We start from the raw sequence: 813 nt of genomic DNA on the forward strand, positions 1-813 counted from the left end.
TGGTGTTCCCATGTATCTGCTGCCCTCATCCTTCTGGTTGGTAGAAGTTGTGGGTTTGGAAGGTGTCATATCAGGTCCGGGCCACACAAAGCTGGGTGGGAGGGTGAGCTGTGAAGATTCAGAGTAATTTGGACAAGCTGAGTGAGTAGGCAAATGCAGTATAATGTGGATAAAGGAGAGGATCCACTTTGGGATGAAAACAGGAAAGCAAGCTTAATGGAGCGGCTAAATTGAGAGGAGGGAAAATGTGGAACGACACCTGGCAGCCCTTATACACCAGTCACTGAAGGCAAGCATTCAGGCGCAGCAGGGGGTAAAGGCAGCAAATGGGAGGGTATATACACAGTGGGTGCTCCCAGAACCCAGGTCACAGTCTAAGGGTACAATGTAAGCCATTTAGGCCTGAGATGAGGAGAAATGTCTGCACCCAGAGAAAAAACGCGAGGCTAAAACATTGAATATTTTCAGGAAGGAGTTGGTTATTGCACTTGGAACTAAAGGGATCAAGAGGGTCAAAGTGGAAACAGGCTACTGAATTGGATGATCGATCTTGATAATGAATGATGGAGCAGCCCCTACTTTCTATGTTTTTATGTATTATTCGAGGAACCTTTGTGAGTGCTATCACAGCCGAGACTCACTCTTCCCTAGTAACTCCTCCACCCAGAGAATCTGTGGCTGATTCACCGAAAAGACCACTCCCTCCGTGACTCTCTCGTCAGGTCCACACCCCCCACCAACCCAACCTCCACTCCCGGCACCTTCCCCTGCAACCGCAAGAAATGCAAAACTTGCGCCCACACCTCCCCCCTT

At 49.2% G+C, this 813-nt stretch overlaps 1 protein-coding gene across 6 annotated transcripts in view; it reads right to left on the reverse strand.

Moving 5' to 3' along the window:
* The window catches only part of LOC122565494 (single-stranded DNA-binding protein 3-like), a 124,602-nt gene that overhangs the window by 48,643 nt on the left and 75,146 nt on the right, over window positions 1–813 (reverse strand). The gene's annotated exons all lie outside the window — the stretch shown is intronic.

This window comes from Chiloscyllium plagiosum, chromosome 31, assembly GCF_004010195.1.
Source record: "Chiloscyllium plagiosum isolate BGI_BamShark_2017 chromosome 31, ASM401019v2, whole genome shotgun sequence".
Classification (NCBI taxonomy): domain Eukaryota; kingdom Metazoa; phylum Chordata; class Chondrichthyes; order Orectolobiformes; family Hemiscylliidae; genus Chiloscyllium; species Chiloscyllium plagiosum.